Genomic DNA, 15,671 nt, shown 5'->3' on the forward strand with positions numbered 1-15,671 from the left:
AGAACTGAATGACATTCACAGTTCTCAGGAGGACGATTCTTAATTCGTATTCTTTGTATTTTACAGTCCTGATGATGAGACATTGTCTCGAAAATTTGGCCAAATAAATTTATAAGATGCTACGATGGTTGTTTGCTGTTTTATTCCTGGTAAATCTTCCGCGTTCCAGATGCCCCAATCTTCCAAAAAAAAAAAGTATACCTTAGTTTTACCAGACCACTGAGCTGATTAACAGCTCTCCTAGGGCTGGCCCGAAGGATTAGACTTATTTTATGTGGCTAAGAACCAATTGGTTACTTAGCAACGGGACCTACAGCTTATTGTGGAATCCGAACCACAGTATAGCGAGAAATGAATTTCTATCACCAGAAATAAATTCCTCTAACTTTCATCAGCCGGCGGCGGAATTGAACTCCGCCCATCGTGTGACAGTCTGAAGCTCAACCAATCTAGCCAAAGAAGGGCTTCCCAATCTTCAAATATATATATATATAATATTAAAGGAATTCTATATATATATATGATGTATATATATATATATATTATATATATATATATATATATATATATATATATATATATATATATATATATATATATATATATATATATATATAATATATATAATTTGACTTATTTTTTTAGTAAGAAGTGATTGCTATATTATTAACAAATATTCGACGTTAATGTGATGTTTGGTAGCATTATTCAAGCAGTAATGATGGCAAACAACAGAAGGATGTTTCCAGGAAAACAAACTGACATTCCTCGTAAGATTTGTTCCCAGGAACTGAGATGAAGTTGCTACAAGTTTCAGTTTCTCATTGGGAGGGTTGGTATTGTTCTCGGCTAGCACTCTGCTGGGCCCGCGTTCGATTCTCCGACCGGCCAATGAAGAATTAGAGAAATTTATTTCCGGTGATAGAAATTCATTTCTCGTTATAATGTGGTTCGGATTCCACAATAAGCTGTAGGTCCCGTTGCTAGGTAACCAGTTGGTTCTTAGCCACAAAGTAAGTCTAATCCTTCAGGCCAGCCCTAGGAGAGCTGTAATCAGCTCAGTGGTCTGGTTAAACTAAGCTATACTTAACTTTGCTACAAGTTTCAATTTATTTTGAATTTCTGGTCTTTTCTTTACAACCGTAACTGGTGCACATATGGCGCTGAAAAAGTTTAACTTCTTGTCTATATTTTGTTATGCTTTAACAAGTTATTTAATTGCTTTACTGTGTCGTCTGCTTAACTAGAATATACTTTCAAGTATATTCGAAGAATACAATTTTTGACAACCAGCATGTTTACTTGTTTTCCCATTCAAGGGCTCATGACCTCAAACCTCAGTGCTAATCCTTGGCGGTGTCTGTACCCCGTTACCTTGTTCTGAGGACCTCGTTAAAGTTGACTGCCTGACCTGTCCCTTCGTTCTGTTGAAGGGACAGTTATTGCTAACGTATGCTTTGGTATCAGGTAGAGCGCCATGATATACCCTAGGTGAATTTTTTCCTTTATATTCACTAATCATAAACGGCTAACAACTGTTGTTTTTGTTATAAAACAGAGGGAGGAATTTTTATTTCCTTGTCGAGCGCCAGTTCGCTGGAGTTTGTCTGGGAATAAAAAGATTGATGTTCAAGTCAATAGCTCCTTCTCAAGCAGAGCGCACAAAGAGAGCTTCCGGCTACATACGTTTCCCTTTTAATGTCGGTTTTATTGGCTGCCTATTAAAGCAGAAGCTGAATATGGAATAGGTGCTCTATCGTAGGATGTGGTAAAGAATATAGAGCGAAATTATGTAGAATGCCTCCTGCTTTAATATACAGTCGAATGCATGGCTAGGTTGATGGAACAAAGATTCAAGAACGAGCTTCTATAGCAGACTTTTGAGTTCACTACATCTAGCCTATTCAATAGTTTATCCCCCAAAACAACAAATATTTGAACACCTTCAGGAAGAAGTAAAAGGCATTTCGAACAAACTATAGACGACAAGAGATCCTTTAGGAGGGCCTCGAAACATAGATCAAGAAGATGAAGGTGAAACTGATGATAAATACTTTTGGTCCTCGTGATTTAGTCATTTGCAAGTTCAGTGCCAAAGGACCTGGGACTTAGGAAAATTTTTCTCTTACTGACAGGATGCAGATGATGAATATCTTCTTCACGGGAAACTTGGAGAGGAAGCTCTGCTCATTATCAGTATTATTCTCAACTTCAATTAAAAAAAACTGGTTTTTGTAAACGTGCTTGTATTAAGGGTACTTAAAGATGTATTTAAGATATTTAGCTATGGTATGGATTATAATTTTGCGAGAGTAATCTTCATCGAGAAGATAATTCTACGGTTACATTTTCAGCAGCACGTTTATTTTCGGTGTCGTAGACCATTTATGTTTTGAAAGCAGCTCATGACACTCAAGGAGTCAGTCAGTTACTCAGCTTCCTTCTGTTTTCATTATAGAATTGGAAAACTACAAACTAAACGAACGTTTCTTCTCCTTAGCTGCAAGGTTTCTGAAATTGAACAGTTCAAAATATCACTAACAAGAATGTCTGTAACCGAAATGACGATGTTATAAGAGAAAACGACATAGATGACAAGTAAGATATAAAACTATTTAATTAATTATAATTAAAGTACAATTACTATCATAAAGGTTCGAAATAGTTTTACATAGCGGAAATAATGCCGGCCAAATATTCTAATTTTTCACAGAAAATATGATTACGCCTCCCGCTGCAAAAACAGCCCAAAAACAACTTATTCCGCCATGAATAATCGCTCAGCAAAATTTAGTAAAGATATTGCCTTTCAATAGGCCAAGTTTTATCTGAGTAATAAATTGGGCGAAATTGCCTTTCAGCCGTTCCAAAGTGAAATTAGAAATTTTGATGCAATTTCCGCAGAGACCAACTTTTCATGGCGGCATTTTAACTGTTCAAGCCAGCAACTGCTTTTTTAAATAACTGGCTCGACCTTTGGATGCGTAAGATAACTGGCGGAAATTATCCTTCAAAAATAAAACAAGTCTTTTTATGTGGGAAGGGTTTGGTGCAGGACGAAAAACTACAATGGCTAAATTCATGTTTGAAACAAGTGAAAATGGTTTTTTCTATTGATGTTTTCCAACATGAATTACATTCCATATACATATAAATAAAACTTTTAACTTTAAAAAGGTTGTTATGTAAATATATATGTATATGTATAAATACATATAATTCATTTTAAATATATATATATATATACATATATATACATACATACATATATGTAAATATGGTAGGAAAATATTAGTACTCATGCCTCTTTGCTAGGTGTAAAAATCGCCAAGTAACCAGGGAGGGGGTTAGCTCCTTACTGCATTTATTAGCAAATACCTAGACATGTAAAAAGCCAATACATCTTGGGGTTTTAAATGTACATGAATGCGAGGCAGATAAGAAGAAATGTCAGGCAACTGATGTGTTTGGTGCTGAGTGAGGCAAGTGAAAGTATTGTGTGTATGTATATACGAGTATGCAGGAATGAGAAAGGCGAAAAGGGAATGTGTCTGGGGGAGCTGAAATGTTTAGAGCTCTTGGAGTTTTACCACTTGTGATACTGGGCGAGTCTGGGGATAGGTGAACACGAAGCTGTAATGGTAAATAAGACGAGTGAGTTCGATAAGGACGAAGTGGGGAGAGCACAAGAGTAAGGAAAGGACGAAAAAATGGTCCACGGTTGAAGACAAAAACTGGAGGCCTTTATAAAGAATGTGTAAAATTCAAGGAACGGGTCTTGTGGTCAGAGGGAGTGTTGGTGGGTTAAAGGAGGGAAGAGTCAATAATCTAGTGCATGTCGGGATGAGGAAATGAGAAGTTCAGTGAAGGTAAAAAGTGGATTATTTAAGATGTAATTGCTAGCAAAAAAAATAAGATTGCATCTACGAGTGAAGGAGTATGAAGAAAGTAGTCAAACAAAGGGGATAGGGAAAAAGAATGCATGCGATAAAAAGGGTTGGAAGGTGAGCAAGGATTTCGCGGAGACTAAGAGGTTGTTCTACAGGGAAGGATATGCAGAAAGAAAGGCTCATGGGCAAATGGATCTCAGAATGAAAGCTAAGAATGGAGAGATTCTGTCCAAAGAGAACATAGTCCTGTTTTTTTTTTCTAGGATTTATTAAATTTAGAAATAAGAGAATGACAGAACTGAAAAACACAGGAGTGGAAGGGGCTAAGCAGCTAGGGTAAGTATGGGTATGCTTGTGGAAGTTACTTCTGAGGAAGTAAGGAGGACAAATGATAAGATGATAAATGGAAAGGCACCAAAGAGTTAATGGGAATGAAATGAGATGATGCTATTCAGAGATGAATGTGTGACTCACTACATGCCTGGGAGGGGGGCTGATAATGAAGGAATGTGTGAGTGGAATCATTCCTTTGCATAAGGTAAAGGTAACAGGACACCGCAAGAATTATAGAGACATAACTATGCTTAATATATCAAGGAAAATGTATAGCAGATTTTTGATTGAGAGTGTAAGATAGCTGATGAAAGTTTTAGCAGAGGAAGAGCAGTGTGGGTTTAAATAGGGAATAGGGTGTTTGGATCAAGCGTTTGTTACAAGAGTTTTGTGAGAGGTAAATAAGTTAATGGAAAAAGTATGTCATACATGCATCTAGAAAAAGCTTAAGATACAAATGATAGAGAAGCAATGTAGAAGATATTGAGGATGCATGGTATGGCGGGTAAATGGCTCAGTTTTATGGAAACTGGTAGAATTGGTAATCCATGTATTCAAAAATATGATCAAATACTCAAGTTTAATCCTTGGTAAATGTTAACATTTAAAATCATCTTATGTAGTGACTCACTATAATAACAAAAGCCGATGATAGAATACTTAGATAATTGTAATCAATCTAAACCTAAAGAATATAGATGGTGTCCTCTTTTAGTCTATGATATATTAGAAAGGTGCATGATGTATATTCACTCCATAATTATAATTCCAAAAACCGAACCTTTTATCAACTTTGTGATGCAGCCAGTGAACGCCTTTAATATGCGTCCAACCAGGATAGACTATTAAGTTATGGAACTGGAAGGACTAACACCAGAACACTATTTGTTTGCTACAAACAGCTGCGTATTTTTTCATTCCAATATCAGTATGTGTGACTTCTGCGCGTATATCTTGTTAGGATGATGTTTAGATAAAAGATTAGTGTGCTTGTTATGAGGCCAAACATACAAGTGATTTCATGATTGGTTACTCTGCCTTCTGGTTACCTTATAGCTGAAGCTATTCCACTTCTTACTGTCTCGTTCCAACTCAGTCTGTTGAGCCACTCTGCGTCCTTCTCTTTTTGAACCACCGAACTGGATTTTATGTACACTCGGCAAGAAAAGTGAAGATACAGTTTTCTTTAGATTTCGTTCATCGAATTTTAATTTTTTTCTTACAGAAAACACATAATCCCGGTAAATTTACCCTAGTATATGAAAATACAATGCAAATTATATGATATATGTTAAATCTGCAAAACAAAAACGTTCAGATACTTAAAAACACCATGCATGTCCAAAAGTAATCAGAATTTCTCAGATGACTTCGTTCATAGAGATCTAAAAGATAGTGTGTGGATATCTCGGTGTAGTACTATTTATCAGAACGGCAATATTTACTCGTTTTCCGTTATGGACAGGCTTATTATTGCATCATCATACGAGATAATGATAATTTCTTTAATTTTTACACATTCATATTTGTATTTCACGGTGTTAAATGTCAGCTGGAATTAATGGCAGTAAATGTTGCAACAGCTACGGTAAGTTGACCAAATCTATTTAAATCTGCAAGAGCGTTCTCTATGATGTGTGGAACGATTCGGCGGGAAAACACAAGTAACTGGATGTTTCTTGACGTTACCATAGTTTACTATACAAATCTCTCTCTCTCTAAAAAAAAAATAATGAAATGAGTAGCTCTCTCTCCTCTTACACAACAGCAACCTCTCTCTCTCTCTCTCTCTCTCTCTCTCTCTCTCTCTCATCGTAACATTGCATTCGTTCCTTTATTGTTCCCCACGTTTTTCCTTGGACATTGCTCAAATTTAACTCTTGATATCACTATGGAAGATCACGTTTCCTGATTATGCAAGCATTCCGTTCATTGTGGTGTCATAAATTTCATTTGTGTAAGGTTAATTGGTATGTTAAGTCGAAAATGTTTAGTTTGCTCAGAACTGTCGCTGCAAATTACAACTTGAACGAATACTGTAAAGCTTACTACTGCATTTAAGTATCAATGATGTCAGAATCATAGAATATGATTGAAAGTTATAGGAGGTCAAGCAAAAACCAACACACGTAAGACTGAAGCTCCTCCCCTTTCTAAAGTTGCCAGATGTCGCATTATTGAGCAATATATGTCCGAAGATTTAAAAAAACTGTATCTTCACTTTTCTTGCCGAGTGTACATAAGCCTGTTTATCTAAGCCCAGGGTTTTTCCCAGTGTACACTGCAGAAAACATCACCCTCCTAAGGTCAGATTGCGCAATGCCTCTAATCCTGCTACTGGATTGTTTGATCATGAGGAGAGAAATTGACTTATGATCTCAAACTGAGCAGGCCTACACTAGGTTTCATTGATCCTATAGACATGACATGTGTTATGGCAGCAATTTTGAACTGACACAGGAACATCAAACTGTCATATTTTATTCAAATATGAATCTGACCGTCTGACTCAACCCCACCATCCAGTACAGAAGAATATCATTATCACTGGCATAATTCGATGCTGGTTTGTAGGACTATGTGTACTGGTAATGTGATGTTATATTGAGTACAACAAGCAAGGAGGCTTTTTTACTCCTATCATTTCCTATGAACGACAGAAACTTAAACATTGTTGCATTCACATGTTGCTTTGTTTTGGCATAAGTGATAGCACCAAGATCATATTAATTTTTTGTCAATCGGAATACCGTGGGACTCTATGTCAAGTCCTACCACATCATCGCCCAAGTGCATAAACAGCATGGTAAACATTTGCTTTTAGGTCAACTGACCATTGTAACTGACATACTTATATGTAACATGATGGGTGTCCAAGCTTCAGTTTTTCTGTAAGTACACATTTCATCAACAAGCAACTTCATAGGCCTCTTTTCTGTCTTCAGTCCTGGGTGGCATGCTCTTGGGTTTTTAAGAATGCTGTATAAGGGTAAAAATTATATTACACCACAGCCGATAAATCATGATTACCTAGATAACTTAGTGTAACTTCCCTACTCCTTGCATCTTTTTGAAAATTCCAATATTCTCTGCAATATTCTCTCCTATTTTTGTTTTGCCATATCCAAACTGTCAGGATGTTTCAAACTTTCAGGATCGCAAACTGTATAAACCAAATGTTGATTTTTGAAATCAAAGTCTTACTTCTTGTAATCTGTTCATTCTGGTGGAGAGTGTATTATTTGTGTCTATCTATCAAACTTCGCTTTCTCTTTTTAGGTTTCAAGGTTTTAAATGGTTCATCGAGGTTAATGGACTGTAGCAGTTTCTGTGAAGCCAATCTTATGTTTACTCTAGTTTGGAGTCCAAAATATTTTACATTTTGTCAGTTGTGTCTTCGTCTTGCCCTGCTATGGCATTCTTGATCATTTTTTTACAGTTTGTAGCTTGAATATCATGAATGGCCCAGATTTGTTGCATGTAGAGAGGACACACCTCCAAACAGCCTGAATTGCATTAGCCATCATAAATCCTAAAATTTAAAGATATAATTATCCTTTATTCATGTCATGATTGCAGCTAATCTAATAATAAAGCATACTTTGCAATATCTACCAGTCCAACTTACACTCTTACGCAAGGTAGACCACTGTTTAACTGAAGATGTACCTGACGCTGACATTGAACTGGGAGAATGATATTAGGAATAAACTGCATGCACCCTAAAATCCCTCAGTACATTTGTCATGCGTATATGTGTGTATATATATGTATATATATATATATATATATATATATATATATATATATATATATATATATATATATATATATATACACATACATACATACATACATAATAATATATATATTTCTAAGGCAGATAGCTCCAATTTAAATTTGCAAGATGGCGCCAGGTGATCATATTTGGGTTGTGAAATTACCAGATTTGCCCAAACTTTCCATTTGAGCAACCAAATCGAAGACGTTGGAAACAAGCCAGTTTCAAACCTTCTTAGGAAAGAATATTTCTTGGTTGGAATTTTTAAGCCAATGAGTGTTAAATAAGCTATAAGCAATTAGTACCTATTGGAAGTAAATGATATATATATATATATATATATATATATATATATATATATATATATATATATATATATATATATATATATATATATATATATATATATAATAAGTTAGCCTGATTTAACCCTTATTTAGATATCGTAGTGTGTAGGCAGTCAAAAGGAAAACCTCGTATAGGTTATAATCACATTGACAATACTAGTTTCCAGGTATTAAGTCGAACAATTTCTGTAGGATAAATAAATATATTTCATCAAAAATAGAGAGCAGTAACTAAATTATTCTTTCGAGCTAATTTACAGGTTTGCTGGAAAATATTTTACGAAACGAATATAACAGAGGCTCGAGAAACTTGCTAAAACAAGATAAATTGGTATGGGAGCCAACTCGACTTAAGCACCATGAAATTAAAGTTTGTGAAAACAGATTGTCGGATTTATATTAAAGAGGTTGGGGAAATTAATCAAGAAGGGATCATACATGAAATACAGAGAGAGAGAGAGAGAGAGAGAGGGAGCATGTACTAGGAACTCCTTAAGAGAAGCAGAGAGACGTGCAGAACAAGGCAGTCCCGGAGAGCTATAGAGAGAGAGAGAGAGAGAGAGAGAGGTGGCTGGGATGTTTTGAAGCTGATCCTTGACATATTAGAAGATCTTGCCAAGTTGCCCCACCAATCCCTGAGCTGGCTATTCCCGGTGACATTTACTTGCTTTCGCTTGGCCTTGCGTGACGTTATTAGCGAAAAATAATATTATAGAGGACATTGTCGTATTTTGCTTTTTACAGTGCTTAAGGAAAATATTAGATATTATATATATGCAGTTCCTGTAAATTTTGATCCACAAACAAACATATATCATCCAAAATAATATATTCATTCTAAATTTATTTCTTAGCTCATTTGATTCTTGACATTTAACTGAGTGATTGTTTCGAGATGTTTTGTATATCATTTTCATATAAAGTTACAGTTTTCCCATTTTTTGAATAACATTTTTCTGTGATTGCTTGCCTAATCATAAACGAAAACTGCAGCTTCTTTGTATATTTCTTAAGAATAAATCCAAAAGAGGCAATTGAAATTATCTGTAAAACATCTTAGAACTTTTTTGGCCGATGTTACAAGAATTAGCAGTATAGGCTTTCCGTCCACCTTGTCCGGCAACATAATTACATTATCAGATTTTATGTATAAAATGTATTTTTAGGAACATACATTTTTGATACGGCTCATTTGGACAAATCTGAAAATCCAGTGAGCCATTATTCTTTACACGTTGCTGTTAGATTTAAAAATCGAGTTGTTCGCTGATTTGTAGGGTACGCATCGATACCTACTGCATTACCTAAAATATATTTTCTAAAGTAATTTTCTGCTCAGTTTTTCATTTGTATTTCTCTTCCGTAAGTGAGGTTACGTTGATTGCAACATCAGTATTTTTATTCATTCTTCGAGATATTTGTTGGGTAATACTGTGAATTGGTAGCTAGATTATCTGAACATTCATTTGTAGACTTGTGTATTCTTTGTCGAAATTGTTCTGCGTCACTGGCTAAATTGGAAATTGATGTGTTACATTTCATTCGCTGTGCAATCTTCTTTGAAATTATAAAATGAATGGGAAGGATATGAATTCGGAACTCAATGAGGTGTCGCTATTTCCGAAATAATTCACTGGCCAGCAGTGTCACTTTGATATCAAAGGGACGAAAATTTAAATTTGTAATGCTATTGTGTGAGGTACTTCGGGATTACCGCAATTAAACTTTTCTTACTCACGCTCGTGTTTGATTAGTTTCACGTTATATTTTGGTTGTCTTGCTTATCATTTTCTTTACTGAAATAATGAGCAACGAAAATACACTGTAAATGAAAGGAAATGACATGCCGCCAGATCCCATTTCGTCGCAATAACGTCCAGAAAAATGCTTAACCATAACTTTTCAACTTAATGACTCAAGACCATTTTCGTTGTTTGGAGGAAGAAGAAGAGGATGTACTGGAATGAAGGGGCATTTATATCCAGGAATCAAGAGAATCCACAGGATGCAGAGGTATACAGGGTGTGTGTGTATGTGTGTGTGTGTAGATCGGGTCGACACACCTCTTGTGGGTTTCCTGTGTAAGTGTATGGAAAACCAACTGGTGTGAAAGTTTTAAAGTTTTCTGCACAGGGATCACCACTAATCCTGAAATTCAAAGGAAAAATATTGCACTGTCTTGTTTGTCTCTAGAGATATCCTTTTAGAGAAAACGCTCATTGCATATTATATATATATATATATATATATATATATATATATATATATATATATATATATATATATATATATATACTATATATATATATATATATATATGTGTGTGTGTGTGTAAATATACATATATATATATATATGCTCACTATATATATATATATATATATATATATATATATATACTCTAATATATATATATATTGTTATGATAACGTCACCAACTCTGGACTCAGAAAAATCTCCTACTTGTTAGATGGTATTAAATACAAGGCGCAACAGTTCTCTCCAAACAATCAGCGCTAGGCATACTTGAATACCAGAGTATTGAAAATGACTTGCTTGCCTAAATCCCGAGACTTACTGGGATAATTCATTAACGCTAAACAATATAATAATTTGGCTTAATCTAGACTTTGTAGCGATTACCCGTGAAATTGGTGGCTGGAGGATGAAACAAAGGAAACAGAAATGAAAAGTTGTTGGGTCCATCGTGACTTGAACAAAATCGGACTTACCTTGAACGTCGAGTCGTTTGCGCATACAACGGACACTCGGAAGTCTTGATACTAGCAATCTTCCCAATTCACTAATTAATATAGACGTAGGAGCAAAAGTGGTGTAAAGGGACAAAGGATACCGTTCCGGCACGCTACACGGCGTACTCTCTCGTTCATGGCCTGTCTCTCTCTGACCTCGCTTGCATTCCCGCAAGGTGACTGGCTGCATCTTTACACGACGCCCCAGGCACTCCGACCTTGACAAAGACATCGCCGAATGCGTAGGGTAAAGGGAAAAATAGCTTAAGACCACCATTACTAGAGATTATTGAGTGAAAACCCTCTCTGAGATTTAGGTCCCTAATGCCATGGGCATATTTTGTTTTTTGAACTACCCAGCCTATTCCTGCCTATGCGAGGACGCCGTCTGTCTCTGCTGTGATCGTTATTTTGAATTGCCTGGCCTACCTGCAGGACAGAGATGTTCTCTGTCGAGGTCAATCTGACTAATATTCCTACACATAAATACATCGAGGGCGAACAGCAGTAATATTTATAAAAGCTCCCCCCCTTAAGAGGGCCTTCACTCCCTTTTCGGGCGTGAAGGTCTGTCCTAAGCAAGCTGTTCGCCTCTAGTAGGTTACTCTTCTTCCCCTGAGCAGATTAGTCCTGGTTAGCCTACCTAGCTACAGAACTACCTAACCTAGAACTAGGATATGAGCTATAATCTTTACTTTACCTAATTCTAACAGTACTAGAAGGTGTACGGTTATTATAGGCTACCTCTACAATCGTGATGTTTTAGACCTAGCCTAGTGGTACATTCTATGATATTCCTAGCTAACCTATCTAACCGACCGTAGCACCAACATAGAGTTAATGTTCTAGCAGAATTACAACGTGGTTTATGTTTAATACAATTAATAATTAATAGTTAATTCATGAGGTTGCCTCCTTATGATAAATGGGTGCCTCACTGAGGTCTTAGTCCATGCGTGTCATGACATCGTGGCTCGTTTCACAATAGTTAAGATTATTGAAGTAAGTTATGCTACTTACATGATTACTGCGGCTCGGTGGTAAGTGGAAGGAACAAGGCTACTAATTTGATGTACCGTACTTAAGGTGGTCTAGGCTATGTACAAGGAAAAGAGAGATCACACTGGCTACCTCCTCTGGGCAAGGGGCCAGGATCACTCTAAGATTGTATGGCACTGTGCCGAGAGGGCACTAGTGCCTGGATGAGCTTATGGCTCGGCAACTACTGGGCTCTCTTCCGCCCCTTCTTCTTCTTCTTGGGTTCCTCCAGGCCTATCAGTAGCAGGTTTGGGGGTGATGAGGCACTGACTCTAGGGACAGGCCAGAAGGGCTAGCGAGCACGAGTCAGGGGCAGCTTCAAAAAGCCAGGAGGCTCCTGCTCCGGCTGCTGCGACAACCGGGCGAGCGGTCCTACGACTTCTACTCGAAGAGGCCAGTTCCTGGTCTTCAGAGGCGGTGTAACATTCCGATCCTCCAGGGTTCATCCTCTGGAAGTCGAGATAATGGGAAGAAGTCGGGTGCTGGGCTCTCAGTTGCGATGATCCCAACTGCATGGAATCACGTCTCCCAGAGGATTCGCCTCATGATTTAGACCCGGCATAGGGTCTTCTTAATTGGTAGCTCAGCGTCCGTGGCGGACGGAGTGTGGCACTGCTCAGTGCTCGTAAGTGGCACTGGCAGCAGTTGAGGGTCAGGCATGCCTGACAAGGGGTCCGGAGGTCCAATACCTCGTGGATGACTTGAATTTGGCTGCGGCAGAGATTCCTGCCCCAGCAGGAGATCGTAGCCTCTCCGAGAGTCTTGTTTGGGGGCGTCCGCTGGGCGTTGCTTGCCAGGCAGCCCTCCCAATTTGTGGGTGGTGTCCGCTTGCACATCCTGCAGCGGTACTGCTCCTCCTGAATATCTCTTCGGGAGGGAGGGACCTCTTGGTGGGCCCAGCCCTTCGCGATTGGAGAGGAGCTGAGCCTAAAATAGTTTGGTTTATGCCTTCAGCGGACCACTTTTTTTGGTGGCGGAAGGTGGGGACTAACTTTATTGAGAGTTGCAGATGGGCCTCCGTGGAGAGGTAACGTGGCTGCAGTAGCATTAGTAGCAGGGCTTCCCAGAAGATCCGTCCCAACAGAGAGCCACTCCAGGCCGAATTCCACCCACCACGCCAGGTGGTGGGGTATAGATGCCCAGGTGTCGTAGCCTGGAGTTGGACCATGGGAGCGGTAATGGGTGTGGCCTCTATCACTTCATTTCCCACGGGTTCTTCGTCAACCATGGCACCGGCTGCGCAGGCCCCTAGTGATCCAGGCAATGTCTGCGCAGTGTCTACTGTGACCCGGAGGAGTCACGGGCAGGCTAGTGCTCTGAAGAGGGCCACCGAGATGAACTGGAGTTTCAGTCTCTCGGGGTAAAGGACCCGGTGCGGACCAGCCGCAGAGAATGAGGTGCTAATTAGGTTGACAAATTTTGTGGTGGGGACATGATGTGGACAGGCCGGAGATCCAGCATTGTAGTGGCTGGCAGCACCACAGGATTTGCACGGGCCTCTTGGATGGGCTCGGTGGCCTGCAGTAACTGTTGGAGGAGAGGGCTGAGCGGCTGAATCAGGAGAGGAGTTCTGGCTGGGAGTGGTAGGATGCTTATTAGTGCCTAGTTTAAATCAGCACTCAGCTTCAGCGTGCCCCACCTTCTTGCAATAGGTGCGTAGTCTTGTAGCAGTCCATTCTTGGGCGATTGGAGTTAGAGGTAGGTCGGAGGAGCGATTGGCTTTACGAGGTGCTATGTGACTGATTAAGGTTTCCCTTGAGATTGTATCACGACAAGCTTCCAAAAGTGTGGGGGCTGTTTATACGTTAAGATATACAGCAAGGGACTGAGCACACATTGGTAAAGGTCTTCTAGCATGGTCGATTGAAAAGATCCTCAGACGTCATTGCAGGCCAAGTCGAACCAACACGTGCGGACTGGGTTTGTGACACACCCATTCCGTCCAAGACCAGCCAACTTCCTTGGCAAGACCTCGGAACGCTGTCTCCATTTTCTGGGGTTATTTCGTGGAGGCCTTTGCCAATGACTCTACAGGCCACCATGTTGCCTCTCTGGCTCTTCTCCAGTGGCTGACGCTGCCATTTTCCACTCCATATGTAGCTAGTATTAAGGCTCTCTATGTCTCCCAGTGGTGCTGTAGTTATCGAAAAGAGCCTCGATCTCCTTTCCCAGCCATGCTTCTGAAGCATCCTCAGTCCACTTGGGGACTAGGGAATTGATAACTCCGAAATTGGGCGTTGATGCAGCAGGTGTGGGGCTGGAGGCTTGCTGTCTAGCCATGGCTGTTTCTCCATTTTAGCTCTTTCCAGCTCCGAGCTCCTTCTCCTTGATGGCTAGCTCACTTTCCTTGCAGGCTAACTCATGCTGTCATCTCCTTTCTTCTCTGTCTTCTTCTAGCTGCCTCTGTTCGGCCTGTACACCCTTCGTTCTTCATACTTCTCTGCTCGGCTTCATACTTCCTCTGATCACTTCTTCATACTTCCTCTTAACAAAGTCTTTCTTCCTTCTCCCGCTTGGCCAAGAGTCGTCCACTTGCTCCTTGGCCAGGTGGTAAGTTCCAGGCATTGGAATCTACGCAAATCCCCAGCCCCAGGAAGGTTTTATAATTCTCTGCTGCCATGGTTCTGGTGGGGAAGGGCGTCTAACCGGGTCGACGGGCGTACTTGGGCAGCGAGGAAGTGTCTCTTCAGTGATGTGGCACCCTTTCAAAAGGTGGCACTGTGGTTGGGTGTGCCGTGTACAGGTCACACTGGTGGCACTCAGTATCCCTAGGCATTGGTGCAGGTTAGGTTCCAGAAGAACTTTCTCTTCTGTGTTCCCTTTTGTTTTGGTTTTATTTATTTTTCTATATGCTTGCTTGGTGGCACTATGGTGCCAATGTGTTCCTAGGTACCCTCTACTAGAGTCCAACTAGGCTATATAGGAGGAAAGGCACTCTACACCCCCTGCAGAGTGTAACAATTGAATGAGAGAAAGGAAGGTAAAGAGAGAGAGAAGTAAGCTATTCAATTGATGACAGTGCAACAAATTGTGGCACTGTGGAATAAAGTGAATTTGGGTTTCCCTTTTTTTTTCTAAAAGGTACTTGCAGTGGCTGGTCCCAGTGCTAACAGCTCTTCTTTCAGAGGTGAAACTATGGTTTCGCTGCGGTATAGGTACCAGGCCTCAGTCGACAATTTATCACTGTAAAGGCTTAACGTGCCCTCATCGACTTATTAGGGACAGAGGTATTTCTTTACTTATTAATTTAATTTCTGTGTTGGCCGTCTTTCTTTGAAAGCGGGTCCGCGTACACTCAGTTATCACTTCACGGCTTACTTGAATGAAGAGAGAGAGAAGATTTTCAATCAGCTAATTTCTTGCTGCTTGAGAACATGTTAAGCAAAAAGATTTTTATAATTGCACAATGGCATGGTTCTAAATAAAATGCGAATCGTCGTCTTACAGCTATGGCGGTGCTTTATATCATGACCTTCAAAGGGGCAATGACATCACAAGACTTTAAGCGTAAAATTTAAAATTCTTTTTA

General features: G+C 39.4%; 1 protein-coding gene and 1 long non-coding RNA gene across 2 annotated transcripts in view; one reads left to right on the forward strand and one right to left on the reverse strand.

Moving 5' to 3' along the window:
- LOC136827943 (uncharacterized) overlaps positions 1–11,237 on the reverse strand; it is a 42,426-nt gene extending 31,189 nt beyond the window's left edge. The window contains exon 1 of the long non-coding RNA XR_010849854.1: positions 11,084–11,237. This is a non-coding gene — a long non-coding RNA (uncharacterized lncRNA). The remainder of the gene's footprint in view (positions 1–11,083) is intronic.
- Positions 1–15,671, forward strand: part of LOC136827951 (uncharacterized) — a 505,229-nt gene that overhangs the window by 141,076 nt on the left and 348,482 nt on the right. The window lies entirely within an intron of this gene.

Source organism: Macrobrachium rosenbergii, chromosome 42, assembly GCF_040412425.1.
Source record: "Macrobrachium rosenbergii isolate ZJJX-2024 chromosome 42, ASM4041242v1, whole genome shotgun sequence".
Taxonomy (NCBI): domain Eukaryota; kingdom Metazoa; phylum Arthropoda; class Malacostraca; order Decapoda; family Palaemonidae; genus Macrobrachium; species Macrobrachium rosenbergii.